A 15557-nucleotide genomic window follows, 5' to 3' on the forward strand; every position below is an offset into this window, starting at 1 on the left:
AGAGATATCAAATTGCTATGTTATGTATTTGGGAAAATAAAATAACATAAAGCAAAGACTTAACATTGTTAAAAAAAATAACAAGAGTGTGAGAAGATTTATCAGCTATTCCAAAAATGTACCTTAAGTGCTAATTTTGGGCCAGCTGAGCATTTGCTAAGTAGTTGCTATGAGCATGGTGTGGAGTAAGGTCTGGTAGGAAACACCAGTGACACAGAGAAAGGTATGGAATTCATGCATTTTATACTGAGAGACTTCTTTGAAAGGTGCAGATTGAATATAAGCAGCTAGTTTTTTTATCTATCCTGAAACATCATTCAAAAGCCACTAAAGGGATCCTCAAGAGGACAAAAAAATTCTTGTAAAGACAAGGAAAACAGGAGACCTGCCTACAGTGTGGCAGCTGGGAAGACTGTATTAGTGATAACTGATTTAGCAGCTACAATAAAGTAAAGTCCTCAGTCAGAAGTAGGGAAAGTCAAGAAGTAAATCAACTGTTGTCCCAGAATCCACAAAGTCCCTATAACTGGGGACATAATGTGCCCCTGGAAACGGAGCTGCAGGTAGAGTTAAAATAGAAATGGTTGAACCTCTAGGTTAAGATGAGACTATAAGCTGCACACCTTTCTCCCTCCTCAATCCTCTTTACCACTGCACACAGTCAGATGGTAGAACGGAGGATCATAGATTTGGGGGTATCACTGTGAATACAGGACAGTTAATTGAATATTTCCATACTATTAAGATCTCAGCCTTCCTTCCCACTGGCATCCAGATTCTTCCTTGCCCTGTCTGTAGATTCTGCTTATTCCAAAAAGAAAAGGCCAAAAGATATCAATATCAGAAGTGCCTCTAGAAATGATCCTGTCACCCTGTCATGGTAGCTGGGCTCACTGAGAGCTTCTACTGGTTTCTGAACCAGTTCCTTTTCCATTGAAATTTTAGTTTTGCTGTCACTGTGCTGCTGTTATACTCTCTGAACATCATTGTTTCATGGCCTCCTATTCTTTTTGTATCTCTTTGAGAATACCAATAATGATTTCCCCCAAGTTTTCATTTTTCAAATATCCTGCTTCTTCTTTTGGTCTTGTCTGTCATATTAGACTTACTCAACTGATTCATGTTTCTTACCTGTCCATTCATGTTCAATTCCCAGAACAAAGGACTAAACATAAGATAGAAAATAAGAAAGATAAAATGAGGATATTACAGGATCCGTCATAAAAATAACTTGAGTTCCAGAAAGGAAGAGTAGAGAATTGATGGGAGGGAAATAACCAAAGGAATAATTTAAACACTTTCCAGAATAAAAGGAGGTGAATTTCCAGACTAAAGGGGCCTGCCTAGCACCTTGCCCACATGATAGCAATTGATGAAGGCACAGAGAAACTTGAAAACACCAGTGAGTTACTCCCAAGAAAGAAACATACAAAACCCCCAGATGATCAGAAGTTAACGTGGCATCAGACTTTTCAATAACAAGCCTGATAGAAGACAGTGGAAAATGCCCTCTGACTTCCAAGGGAAGATGATTTTTATTTTCACCCATTAATTCTATTTTAAGCCTAACAATAAATTATTGACAGGATAGAATAAAGACATTTTCAGAGATTCGAAGACTCAAGAAGTGTACTACCTCTGTATTTTTTCTCAAGATCATAATGAAGTATGAGTTCTTTTAAAACTGGATTAAATCAAGATAGTGAAAGACAGATGCTGGAAATGAGGGATTAAGCATCGCATAGATGCAAAAGGACTCCCCCTTTTGCAGCAGGATGGTGGGTATGCAGCAGGCATTTCAGAGTAACCAGTCCAGATTGGAGCAGGTCAACTGGCTCCTAGAGCAATATCTCCAACTGGATACGACTGATACTTTAAAATGTTCAACCATATTTACACACCTGATAAAGAGCTTGTTGAATTAGCATTAAGTGTAGAGAAATTAAAGCAAAGAAACAAAAAGGAGGCAATTATACAGGCAGGTGAAAATAAAATGTGCAGGGAGAAAAAGTACTCATAGTACACTATTTGGCTCATCTGAGCACGACATTTAGATGGTTTTAATGAGGGAAACCCTGGATATTGGTCTGTAACCAAAATTCAATGGAACTGTATGGGTAGGAGGCAAAGACTAGTAGAGCTTGATAAATGTTTTTGTAAAGAGCTAGATAATAAGTATTTTAGGTTCTCTGGGCCAGATGGTCTTTGTGGAAATTGCTCAGTTCTGCTGTTGCAGCACCAAAGCGGCCATGGACGATACATGAAGAGCGGGCATGGTCATCTTCCAATAACATTATTTACAAGAACAGGTGGCAGGCCAAGGGCCACTGTGTACTGACTCTTGAACTAGAAATATTTGTGCAGAGGAGATGAAGTGAAAGAGAACTAAGATATCATATTTTATAAGGGAAAGCCAAGAGTTCATACCTGAAATTGAAAGAAAACACTCCAAAGTAATAATCTAGGTATATTTTTTTAGGATACAGAGATAAGTACCAAATGAAAATAGGGATGAAGGTAGCTTTTTTATTTTATGAATACAATCTTTGTAGAACTGTTTGTTTCTTTAACCCATGTATTTGTGTAACTTGGGTAAAAATAGCTAAATTAAAAAATTAAAATTCATGTAGGCAGCAAACTATAGTCCAAGTTTGCTTAGGTGATAAAGAAAGATAAGGGCACTGAGGATACCAGGAGGAGGGGACTTAGGACACTGAAGCTCAGGCAGAGTTTTTACTACCTCCAGTGGCCCCTCTCCATCCCCAGGGGTCATCCTGAGGCACATGGGCAGGTGCAGGTCTGGCAGCTGGAAAACATCTCCACCTGTTAACTTACTACAGTCAGGCTTGTGCCAGCAGCTTCCAAGTCTGCGACTGCTCACGGTGCCAATCGTGACTAGCACAAACCCCAGTGTGGGTTGAGGGGGCATCTGTGGCGAGGCTCTCAGGGAAGTCTGGCTATGGATGCTCTTCTTCAGTCCCACATAGGTAGGCCTAGTGCTCCATAGGTTGGGGAGGTTCCTGCAGAACAGAGCTGGCAGCCCGGAGGGCAGGAGTGGGGAGACGGCCGAGCATGTCTGGGTGATGGGAAGTGACTGCTCCATGTGGCTGGGAGTGAAGGACCACGATGCAAGGTGACTGGGCTACAGTCTCATCTGAGCTGGCCTCATGTAAGAGTGACACAAATGCTGAGGAGATTGGTGGGTCTGAGGTACACCTGAGGCTCTAAATCAAGGCAGAGAGCTCACAGAAAATTAACAAAACTAATTTCTGACTGGAGTCATCATTTGCGAACCATCATGTCTGTGCTCGTTAAATAAATTATCGGTGTCTTCCCTGGCATTATGAATGCATCGTAAATGAGGGCTCTTCATAAATAATTTGTTTCTGCTTGTGTTTAAAGGGAGCTGGTATGGGGAGAAGGAGAAGAGGACCAGTGGGGAAAGGAGTCTGGAGTCTGAAGAAGGAGAAGGTTGACGTGGAAGGAGCAGGGTTGGGGGTCAGGGCTGAGCAGAGGGCCATCTGAACCTGTCCTGGTCCCCAGGTGAGCAAGGCCCAGCCCTGTGCCCTGATGCCCTTGCCGCTAAATTCAGTACATGGAGTATGTGAGGTCCTTTAGATCTGCCATCTGCCACAAGTAGGCAAGGCCCCATGAAGATGGGACCTAAGACCCCATGTCTGCTGTTTCTGACCCCTCTCTCCCAGGCTTTTGCTTCAGGCCTGCTGGCAGCTAGGACCTGTTAGGTAAGGATACCCAGAGGTCAATCTGCTCATCTCAGGGTCTTACAGTGGCTGTGAAAAGACCAGAGGAAGTGCTGAGGGTGGATGAGGAGGGAGTAGAATGTGAGTCAGAGCAAGGAAGAGGGGAAAGGGCAACATAGGAATAGGGGACTACGAAGTACAAGCTGTTATGTATGTATGACTTCCCTGATGGTCCAGTGGTTAAGAATCTGCCCTGCAATGCAGGGGACTTGGGTTTGATCCTTGGCTGGGGAACTAAGATCACACATGCCAGAGCAACTAAGCCCACGTTCCAGAGACCATGCATCATAATTAGAGAGTCTGTACGCCAGAAGGGAAGATCCGGCATGTGCAAGGAAGATCCTGCATGCCGCAAGTAAGACTTGAGGCAGCCAAATACATATATAACTAAAATAAGCTATAAACTGGTATTATCTCTTGGAGGAGGGCATGGCAGCCGACTTCAGTATTCTTGCCTGGAGAATCGCATGGACAGAAGAACCACAACTGAAGTGACTTAACATGCATAAGGGTATATCAGATTTATGTACAACACAAGGAATATAAGGCAATATTTTACAATAACTATAAATGGAGCATAACCTTTAAAACTTTGGAGTCACTATATTGTACACCTGTAACTTATACAATATTGGCCATCAACTGCACTTCAATTAAATAGTGAACCATTAAAAAAAAAAAGCAAGGAGGGCCAGAGGATGTAGAAGAAGTTTCCATATTGGTTCTGATCACAAGTGAGGAAACACTTTCAATGTGGACCATTACTGCCAGATATCTAGTGATGGGCCACCTCACATTAGGAAAGTTCCCCAGGGGTGGAGAGTCAGGAGCTGGAGCAGGTACAGGATGCACTTTCTCATTTTATTTTGCAGGTCTCCTCTCCTGCAACCTCCTCCTCCCACTGTTCCAGTGGATATTCCAATAGATGGGGGTAATTCTAAAGAGTGGAGGAGAGACAGGGGCTGAGCAGACACCTCCAAAGTTTGTACTTCATAAGACAAGAGCCTGAAAAGGAGAAAGAGCTGAAAGAAGGAAAATGGATTTGTACACACTGTTAAAGACAATAGTAAATATGAAAAGAGATGACAGGAAGGATGCTTAATGGAAGGAGGAAAATGTGGAAAGTATGCTTAATGAAAGGTGGAGGATGAAAAATCCCCACAGCACTTCTGCCTCTGAGATACACTATTAGTAGGTATGGCAAGAGTATAATAGCCCCACAATTTATCCTGTCCATGGATTTTTGTGAAGCCAGAGTCCTTGCTCCCACAAAAATAATGTGACAAATGGAGGATGTGTTCCCAGGTCAGCCTACAAAAGACCAGTGGTCCCATCATGAGCCAGGTAACTGACTGGTCCTTGGATACAGCAAGGTGTCCTCCTGAGCCTAGAAGCGGGGCTTTGAGGCTATCCTTGGAGTGATGCCTGAGGTCTGCAGGGGAGACCTGTGTAGGAAATAGTTGGCAAATAATCTTCCTGACCTGGCAGCTAGATTAAACATATCGAACCTGTGTCTAGAAGATGACCCTGCAGTTATGTGGGCTCCTGGTTACAGAGCACCCCCGACTGGAGAGGGGCCACCCATTGGGCTGCATCCCAGCACTCCGCAGTGCAGCTGGAGGAGGGGCTGGGCTCTGCCTTCCTGACCGTCATCCCAACTGCCTGTCAGTCATTCACACCGCGTGTGGGGCGCGTATGTGTGGAGGGAGGGCATTGTGTTCATAAAGCCTTTCTTTGGACTTCCCACAGAGCAAGCACACTTTCAGTAATGTGGCCCCCCACAAAAGGTTCTGCCTGATCAGGTGTTCATGGGCATATAATGGTTTAACAAATTGATATCTGGCAACTTTATGAATCTCTGGATGAGTGGTTGGCATCCTCGAGTCAGACCCACTCTAGGACTTGTCACTGGTGGGGTTTCCAAGCCTTCAGACCAGCCTGTCCTCATGGACCTTCTACAAGTTTCTTGATACTTGAATACCCATAGTATGAATAACAGGGGTGTGTCCTGAGGGAGTGGAGACAGGCCTCAGAGTATGGAGAACAGAATAAGGAACAAAATAAAGAGCAGAATAAGAGGATTCTTTTTCCTTTTCAGATGCAGGGCTGAGCTTTGTGGTGGGTGGGTGGTGAAACACCATGCAATCACCTTCATGCACATTTGCATTTGCCCCGCAATGTTCATTGAGCACTTACTCTGGGTCAGGTACCACTCTGGGTGCTGACACAAGTTGTTCTGATGGAGTGTACATCTAGTTTGTGTCTATGGATGAGTGTGTGTGTGTGTGTGTGTGTGTGTGTATGTCAGGCGTACAGAGAGTAAATAAGCCGGCAAGTTCAAATCGTGATGACTACTATGAAGAGAAGAAAGCAAGAGATGGGATAGAATGGTAGTTTGGGTCTGGTCAGCAATGGCCTCTCCGAAAGGACAAGGTATAAGTGTAGGCTGAGTGGTGAGGAGGATGAGCTGGTCAAGGAAGATCCAGGGCAGAGAGTTCCAGGCAGAAGGAAGAGCAAATACAGAACCTAAAGGCAGAGGAAGCTTGGAGGCAGGAGGCTGGCCAGCGGGGCTGGGCTTGGGAGCAAAGGAGTGGGATTCAGCTAGGTTAGGGGGAGATTTTCCTGGATCTTCTGCTGCATGTCAGGAGTTCAGATTTTATTCCAAATGCAGTGGGAAGGGAAACCCATGACCTGTTCTGCAATTTTTAATGCTTCTCTAGCTGCTAAGTGGAGACTAGACTGGAGGGTCTGGGAGGAAGTGAAAAGCAGGTTAGAAGGTTATTGCAATGATCCTGGGGAGGGGCTAGTCTCTCCTCCCTTTCAGTTTCCCTTGTCTTTTCCAAATAAAACCTCTACTGTGTAAGCACTATGCATCTCAGATAAAGGTTCTAAGAAAAGATAGCAATCTCCTTGAACAAATTCTCTGTAGGGCTGGGCCATTAACCCCCTCAGAGGTATTTTCCTTGGTAAAGGTTTGTTAACCACAGTGGATTTCTGATTGGTAGAGTTTCACTCGGGGAAGGAAAAGCACTCTTATTAACTGAGGGATATTTTGGTCAGGGCTGACACTTATAGAAATGCTTCTTAAACTTCATGTGTTACAATGCAGATACCTTGTCAGTTTGTCTGCGAAGGGACCTGAAGTTTTGCTTTTCTGACATTTCCCCATGAACTTCTTTGAGTTGCAAGTTTTTTCTTAATTACTATTTTAAATTTTATTTATTTATTTATTTTTAGGTGCACAGCACGTGGGATCTTTGTTCCCTGACCAGGGACTGAACTTGTGTCTCCAGCACTGAAAGTATGGAGTCTTAACCACTGGATTGCCATGAAAGTCCCGAGTTGTAAGGTTTTAAAGGACTTTGACATATTAAAGACAGGTCAGAATATTAAAAATTACTTTCTGGATATTCATTTGATCATTTGTTCATTTGTTCTGAAGGGTATCAGAATATGTCATGCCAAATGATACCACTTTGGCATAAGAATTATTTTGACTGGAGGCAACTGAAAAAAAGACACAAGAAGATTTCTCTGTCCTCCCTATATCTGCCTAAAAGCTGGCCATAAATTTTTCTTCGTGGAGATGGCATAAATTCTGTACTCTGACCTCTCCTTCCTCCCCTACTCCTGTACCACAATGAGAGAGTGACTCTTATCACTAGAGACAGAAGGCCAGCGCTGAGATGAGTCTGCAAAAGCAAACCTTACTAAATAACCCTTATCTCCTGTTAGTGTCCCTTATATATTTACCACTTCTAGGTGCTTTCACCATAAGTATCTTTGTCATTAGATATTTTTGTTGCAAGCGTTTTTGCTACAAACATTTTTGCTGCATAACTAATTGGTCATAAGGCAATTTTGCTGTAAAAAATAAAATGATGAAAAAGAAAAGAGGGACACTGAAAAAGGGTATCACAAAACATGAAAAATTAATAACAAAATTAAAAGACTTCATTGTGAAATACAAAATATTTGAATCCATTAAAAATGTGTGTAGATTCATGGCCATACTGCACAAATAGCTGATGTTATTTCATGGGTTGGTCCTAAGAACTTGTCTTTTGAGTCTCTCATTCTTAGTATTATGCATTTTTAAAATTGATTTTTATTCCAGTTTGGCATCACACTTTTTCTTTCTTGCTAAAATTTCTTCCTTCATTAAAAAATGTATCTATTTCCAAACACTGAGACGTATCTTTGTTACTGAGCTTTCTATTGCATTGTGAAAGCCTCCACACTTTATCCTTGGCATATTGTCACATGTCTGTTGATAGATATTCCCAAGTTCTGTGGGAAATATGAGTTCAATTGTGTGCCTTTGAGGTCCTTTGCCTCTTTTTTTCTGCAATATAGTATGTTTTAAAATAAGAAACCAACTCTTGGGGCAAATCATTATCTGTCAACTCAACAAAGCTATCAATAACATCGCTAACTGGAAGAAATGCTAACATTGAAACCTAACTGTCAAACCAAACTGTCAACCAGTTATTTTATCTTTGACTGCAAAATTGCCTTGCAGCCAATTAGTTATGTGGTAGAAATGTCTGTGGCAAAAATGTTTACAGCAAAGAAGCTCATGTGAAAATACCAGAGACAATATTTATCCTCCCACAATTTACTTCCCCTAGAAAACCCAGACCCCACCCCTCCTTTGTCTAATCCTTTCTCCACAATTTATCATCCTTTGCTAAAGTGGCATATAAGCCCTTGAGTATTTCTTTGGGTTTTTCATTTCTTTCTCTGAAACCTCTGTGCATATAAAAATATTTGCATCAAATGAAATTTGTACGCTTTTCTTCTACTAGTCTTTTGTCAATTTAATTTGTAGTCTCCAGTTTCACTACCTAATAAGGTAGAGGAAAAAAATTACAGTTAATTCATTCAAATGTTTGTTGGTTACTAGGGATCATCATATTTAAGGATATGAAAGCGTTTTCTGAGGAGGTTGCCAAAACATATATCTTTAGTGAGCCTTTGAAAGCTGAACACATCTGGATTCTGGTGTTCCTGATCCCATCCAGTGGTGTGCTGGTAAATGTCTTAAAGCTGTCTCTGGGGACAAAGTCTTGATTTACAGCTTTTGTTAATTTCTGTGATGTAAATCTTTCCCCAATGCTGACTTTCAGCTTCCAAAGTGACATTACTTAATGATATTGTTGTTGTTCAGTTGCTAATTCGTGTCCGACTCTTTGCGACCCCGTGAACTGCACCTTGTCTGGCCTCTGTGTCCTCCACTGTCTCCCTGAGTTTGCTCAAATTCATGTCCATTGAGTCGGTGATGCCATCCAACCATCTCGTGTTCTGTTATCCCCTTCTCCTCTTTCCTTCAATCTTTCTGAGCATCAGAGTCTTTTCCAGTGTGTCGGCTCTTTGAATCAGGTGGCCAAAGTATTGGAGCTTCAGCTTCAACATCAGTCCTTCCAATGAATATTCAGGACTGATTTCCTTGAGAACTGACTGGTTTGATCTCCTTGCCATTCAAGGGACTCTCAAGAGTCTTCTGCAGCACCACCGTTCAAAGGTATCAATTCTTTGGAGCTCAGCCTTCTTTATGGCCCAACTCTCCCATACATGACTGCTGGAAAAACCATAGCTTTGACTATACAGACATTTGTCAGCAAAGTGATGTCTCTGCTTTTTAATACACTGCCTAGGTTTGTCATAGCTATTCTTCCAAAGAGCAAGTGTCCATTAATTTCATGGCTGCAGTCACCATCCGCGTTGATTTTGGAGCCCAAGAAAATAAAATCTGACTCTGTTTCCACACTTCCCCCATCTATTTGCCATGAAGTGATGGAACTGGATACTCTGGTCTTCGTTTTTTGAATGCTGAGTTTTAAGCCAGCTTTTTCATTCTGCTCTTTCATGTTCATCAAGGGACTCTTTAGTTCCTCTTCACTTTCTGCCATTAAAGTGGTATCATCTGCATATCTGAGGTTGTTGATATTTCTCCTGGCAATCTTGATTCCAGCTTGTAATTCATCCAGCCCAGCATTTAGCATGATATTCTCTGCATATGAGTTAAATAAGTAGGGTGATAATACACCCATTATTGGTGTATTATAATAATACACCTATATAGGTGGCAAGTCTTGAAGCACTCCTTTCCCAATTTTGAACTAGTTCATTGTCCCATGTTCGGTTTTAACTGTTGCTTCTTGACCTGCATACAGGTTCTCAGGAGGCAGGTAAGATTGTCTGGTATTCCTGTCTCTAAGAACTTTCCACAGTTTGTTGTGATCCTGTGGCTCAGCTGGTAAAGAATCCGCCTGTAATGAGGGGGACTGGATTCGATCCCTGGGTTGGGAAGAACCCTGGAGAAGAGAAATGTTACCCACTCCAGTATTCTGGCCTGGAGAATTCCATGGACTGTATAGTCCATGGGTTGCAAAGAGTCGGACATGACTGAGTGACTTTCACTTTCACACAGTCAAAGGCTTTAGTGTAGATATGATACTACATTTTACTTAATGTAGATATAGATAATAATGGATACAATAGATAACATTAAGGACATGGATAATAGTCAAATATAGTCAAACATTTAGGAAGTGAAGCATTTATTATTTATATTTTATTTCTAAAAATTCAATTTAATTTATTACTTTTACATTTTTTGATGTGGACCATTTAAAAATGCTTTATTGAATTTGTTGCAATATTGCTTCTGTTTTGTGTTTCGGTTTTCTGGCCACCAGGCATGTGGGATCTTAGCTCTCTGCCTAGGGATAGAACTCTCACCCCCTGCTTTGGAAGGCAAAGTTTTAACCACTTCGACTGCCAGGGAAGTCCTTGTACTTTAGTATAATATAATGCATTTCATTGTAAATTTTGAAATTTAACAACTGGCTCACAAATTTCTTAAAAATTTATCAATTTCTTCCTCAAGCTTCTTCTTGGCTTTAGGTTCCAAATAAAATCCCTGTGTTATAAACACTGTGCACCTTAAATAACTGTTTCCAAGAGAAGGAAGGAATCTCCTTCAAAGAATTCTCTACCTCTGTATCAGACCCCATTCATGCTCAGCCCGTCCTTTAATTCTTGCTCTCAGGTAAGCTTTTGGTCTCAGAATTCTGATCCATTTCCAAATTCTGTGGTAGGTGCTGGTAAGTGATGGCAGATGTGTTAGAGGTGATAGGTGATAAGATGATGTGAGGATGACAGTGATGAAGGTAAATAAGGTGGGGATAAGGAACAATCTGAGAGGCTTCAGGCCTTGCACCCCTTATTACCTATCTAGAATTTAGATACAAATCCAGTAGTCTCTAACACCAAACTGACCTGCCTAAAAAAACGTTATAGATATATCTATAAGATTACTTATGTATGTATGTATGTGTGTGTGTCTGTGTGTGTGTGTGCTCAGTCATGTCTGACTCTTTGAGACCCCATGAACTTTGGCTTGCCAGGCTCCTCTGTTCATGGGATTTTCCTGGCAAGAAAACTGGAGTGGGTTGCCATTTCCTCCTCCAGGGAATCTTTCTGACCCAGGGATTGAATCCATGTCTCCTGCATTTGCAGATGTATTCTTTACCACTGAACCACCTGGGAATCCATACTTATATAAAAGACTACTTATATGAGATATATACTGGCTGATTCATGTTGATGTTTGGTAGAAACCACTGCAAAACTGTAAAGTAATTACCCTTCAATTACAAAAAAAAAAAAAAAAAAAGAAAATAAATCTACAAGCATAGTGTAGTATCTTATCCCTTCCCATTCCATTGCTATTCCCTAGAGACAAGCAGTTTTAATTTTCAAATTTCAAATACTACTCTTGTATTTGCTTCGGTTCAGTTCAGTTCAGTCCAGTCACTCAGTCTTGTCTGACTCTTTGCGACCCCATGGGCTGCAACGTGCAAGCCTTCCCTGTCTATCACCAACTCCCAGAACTTGCTCAAACTCAGGTCCGTTGAGTCAGTGACGTCATCCAACCATCTCATCCTCTGGCGTCCCCTTCTCCTCCTTCCTTCAATCTTTCCCAGCATCAGGATCTTTTCTAATGAGTCACTTCTTTGCATCAGGTGGCCATAAGTATTGGAGTTTCAGCTTCAGCACCAGTCCTTCCAATGAATATTCAGGACTGATTTCCTTTTTGCTGTTCAACGGGCTCTCAAGAGTCTTCTCCAACACCGAAGTTCAGAAGCATCAATCCTTTGGTGCTCAGCTTTGTTTATAGTCCAACTCTAACATCCATACATGACTACTGGAAAAGTCATAGCTTTGACTAGTTTTGTTGGTATCGTCTCTGCTTTTTAATATGCTGTCCAGGTTGGTCATAGCTTTTCTTCCAAGGAGCAAGCCTCTTTTAATTTCATGGCTGCAGTCGCCATTTGCAGTGATTTTGGACCCAAGAAAATAAAGTCTGTACTGTTTCCATTGTTTCCCTGTCTATTTAACATGAAGCAATGGGACCAGATGCCATGATCTTAGTTTTTTGAATGTTGAATTTTAAGTCAACTTTTTCACTCTCTTCTTTCACTTTCATCAAGAGGCTCTTCCATTCCTTTTCACTTTCTGCCATAACGGTGGTGTCATCTGTACACCTGAGGTTATTGATATTTCTCCCAGCAATCTTGATTTCAGCTTGTGCCTCATCCAGCCCACCATTTCGCATGATGGACACCACATATAAGTTAAATAAGCACGATGACAATATACAGCCTTGACATACTCCTTTCCCAGTTTGGAACCAGTCTATTCCATGTCCAGTTCTAACTGTTGCTTCCTGACCTGCATACAGATTACTCAGGAGGCAGGTAAGGTGGTCTGGTATTCCCATTTCTTTAGGAATTTTCCAGTTTGTTGTGATCCACACAGTCAAAAGCTTTGGCGTAGTCAATGAAGCAGAAGTAGGTGTTTTTCTGGAACTCTCTTGTTTTTTTGATGATCCAACGGATGTTGGCAATTTGATCCCTGGTTCCTCTGCCTTTTCTAAATCCAGCTTGTACATCTGGAAGTTCATGGTTCATGTACTGTTGAAGCCTGGCTTGGAGAATTTGGGGCATTACTTTGCTAGCATGTGAGATGAGTGCAATTGTGCAGTAGTTTGAATATCTTTTGGCATTTTCTTTCTTTGGGATTGGAATGAAAACTGACCTTTTCCAGTGTTGTGTCCACTGCTGAATTTTCCAAATAGCTAGCATATTGAGTGCAGCACTTTAACAGCATCATCTTTCAGGACTTGAAATAGCTCAACTGGAATTCCATCATCTCCACTAGCTTTGTTCCTAAGGCCCACTTGACTTTGCATTCCAGGATGTCTGGATCTAGGTGAGTGATCACACCATCATGGTTATCTGGGTCATGAATATCTTTTATGTATAGTTCTTCTGTGTATTCTTGCCACCTCTTCTTAATATCTTTGCTTCTGCTAGGTCCATACCATTTCTGTCCTTTATTGTGCCTATCTTTGCAAGAAATGTTCCCTAGGTATCTCTAATTTTCTTAAAGAGATCTCTAGTCTTTCCCATTCTATTGTTTTCCTCTATTTCTTTGTAGTGATCACTGAGGGAGGCTTTCTTATCTCTCCTGGCTCTTCTTTGGAACTCTGCATTCAAATGAATCTATCTTTCCTTTTCTCCTTTGCTTTTAGCTTCTCTTTTTTTCTCAGCTATTTTGTAAGGCCTCTGCAGACAACCATTTTGCCTTTTTTTACATTTCTTTTTCTTGGGGATGATCTTGATTACTGCCTCCTCTACAATGTCATGAACCTCTGTCCATAGTTCTTTAGGCACTCTGTCTATCAGATCTAATCCTTTGAATTTATTTGTTACTTCCACTGTATAATCATAAGGGATTTGATTTAGGTCATATCTGAGTGGCCTAGTGGTTTTCCCTACTTTCTCCAATTTAAGTCTGAATTTTGCAATAAGGAATTCATGATCTGAGCCACAGTCAGCTCTCAGTCTTTTTTTTTTTTTTTTTTTGCTGACTGTATAGTGCTTCTCTATCTTTTGCTGCAAAGAATATAATCAATCTGATTTCTGTATCGACCATCTGGTGATGTCCATGTGTAGAGTCTTCTCTTGTACTGTTGGAAGGGAGTGTTTTCTATGACCAGTGTGCTCTCTTGGAAAAATTCTGTTAGCCTTTACCCTGCTTCATTTTGTACTCCGAGGTCAAATTTGCCTGTTGCTCCAGGTATCTCTTCACTTCCTACTTTTGCATTCCAGTCCCCCATGATGAAAATGACATCTTTTTGGGTATTCATTCTAGAAAGTTTTGTAGGTCTACATAGAACCATTTACCTTAAGCTTCTTAAGCAACCTTATTGGTTGGGGCATAGACTTGGATTAATGTGATATTAAATGATTTGTCTCAGAAGTGAAGAGAGATAATTGTCCTTTTTGAGATTGCACCCAAGTACTGCATTTTGGGCTCTTTTGTTGACTACGAGGGCTACTCCATTTCTCCTAGGGATTCTTGCCCACAGCAGTAGATGGTGGTAGATAATGGTAGATAATGGTAGTAGATAATGGTCATCTGAATTAAATTCACCCATTCCAGTCTATTTTAGTTCACTGATTCCTAAAATGTCAATTTTTACTGTTGTTGATGTTCACTCAAGGTAAACTGGAAATGGTCAAACAGGAGATGGCAAGAATGAACATTGACATTTGCTTCAATACATTGAAATAAAAGTTATACCATTATTTCTTGATTCTACAGTTTTAGATATTATCTAGTGATCTCTAAATATGGGGGATAAACATTTAATTTCCTTGTATTGCAGTCTTTTCTGTCTTCCTTCTGATTGACATATGCCTGAATGCACGTGTGTACACACACACACACACACACACACTCTGCCTCTCCCTTAACTACCAGTATATTTTATCATGCTCTTGGTGCAGTCTTTATTCATAATGTACATCAACACTGTGTAAATACTAGTAACAGCTGAGTCATGTAATGTACTATAATTAAATTTACTTTCAGGAATAAGTATTTATTTTTCCCAGAGTTAATAATGCTTTTGCTCCCTTTGTTTGCTTAGTTTTCTAGTATCAATCTAGTATCAATGAACACGAATTTGAGCAAACTCCAGGAGATAGTGAAGGACAGGGAAGCCTGGCATGCTGCAGTCCACGGGGTTGCAAAGAATTGGCATGACTTAGTGACTAAACAATAATAACTCGTATCAATCACTAATCCATCCCACAATTCTTTTTAACAATTTCTTATTTTCCTAGCGAATACCACCCTGGATTTCTCTCTATCCTTTTGCTCAGATCTTGGCTAACTTCTTGTCAAGCCTATTTGCAGCAATTGTCCTGGGACCTCTTTTCACCATTTTCCTGGGAATTTCCTTCACTTTTCTCCTGTGTTGAATTCCTTGTTTCTTGAATAACATCTTTTCCTTTGGTTCATTCTCATTGTATTGGAGTACATTCCCTGTAACTTCCTGAAACTAAGCACATGGCAAATAAAAATTTGGAGACCTGGTGTGTCTGAAGGTGTCTAAGTTCTATCTGTTTTTATAATTAATATTTTGGCTGAGCATAGAATTCCAGCTTGGAAATTATTTCCCTGAAGGATTCTGAAGACATTGCCCAAGACGTTTTCTAGCCTTGAGAAACTGATTGATGCCTTCCCCACAGAACTATCTTTTCCCCCCCTCCATAGACTCTTTTAGAATATCTACCTGCTGTAACTTACCCCCATATTTATTTTAATTTTAAAATTTTAATTCCTTAGTGTTCTTAATTTATAGTCCAAATACTCCACTGAATTTTTTTTTCATTTCTGCCATCATATTTGTAATTCCCAAGAGCTCATCATCTGTTC

Source organism: Muntiacus reevesi, chromosome 8 (genome assembly GCF_963930625.1).
Source record: "Muntiacus reevesi chromosome 8, mMunRee1.1, whole genome shotgun sequence".
Taxonomy (NCBI): Eukaryota; Metazoa; Chordata; class Mammalia; order Artiodactyla; family Cervidae; genus Muntiacus; species Muntiacus reevesi.